This window comes from Desmodus rotundus, chromosome 11, assembly GCF_022682495.2.
Source record: "Desmodus rotundus isolate HL8 chromosome 11, HLdesRot8A.1, whole genome shotgun sequence".
Classification (NCBI taxonomy): Eukaryota; Metazoa; Chordata; class Mammalia; order Chiroptera; family Phyllostomidae; genus Desmodus; species Desmodus rotundus.
Window position 1 is genome coordinate 32,228,687 of NC_071397.1, and position 603 is coordinate 32,229,289.

The 603-nt window shown below is 38.1% G+C and overlaps 1 non-coding gene across 1 annotated transcript; it reads left to right on the forward strand.

Moving 5' to 3' along the window:
- The first annotated feature begins 205 nt into the window (after nt 1-205).
- LOC128779575 (U6 spliceosomal RNA) lies at nt 206-312 on the forward strand. Its single transcript, XR_008425623.1, has one exon. It is a non-coding gene; the product is annotated as a U6 spliceosomal RNA (small nuclear RNA).
- The last annotated feature ends 291 nt before the right edge of the window (nt 313-603 follow it).

Here is a 603-nt window from a genome sequence, read left to right on the forward strand (position 1 = left end):
TAATGGAATTTATAAACATTATGATTTTTTTATTAAAAAGTATATATGCATATATAATTTTAAATTTATAAGCTTTTGGCTCTATAATTATCCTTATGAATTGTTTGTCAAACACACTGATCCAAACTCACTTGCCAATGTCACTTTTTCTGCATGCCTCGATTTGAGGCGTAGAAAAGTGCCTACCTTAAAATACTTGTTAATGGTGCTCGCTTCGGCAGCACATATACTAAAATTGGAACGATACAGAGAAGATTAGCATGGCCCCTGCGCAAGGATGACACGCAAATTCGTGAAGCGTTCCATATTTTTGTGCTGAAAAGACTAGAGTTAGACCGTGTTAAACACATAAACATCAGCTCAAGACCAGTGAGCACAGGAGAGTAAGGAGACAGCACCACCGAATCCCATTGGCATTCTACCATAGAAGTTCATGTCATAAATCCAGGGAGTCAGAACAAAGCAATTTAAGACGCAGAGGCAACAAGAAGAGCCTCACAAACAATGGGAAGACAAAGAAACAATTCCCAAATGAAAGGAAAGGAGGAAGCCTCAGAAAGAATACTAACCGAAAAAGAGGCAAGTCAACTATCAGATACTGAG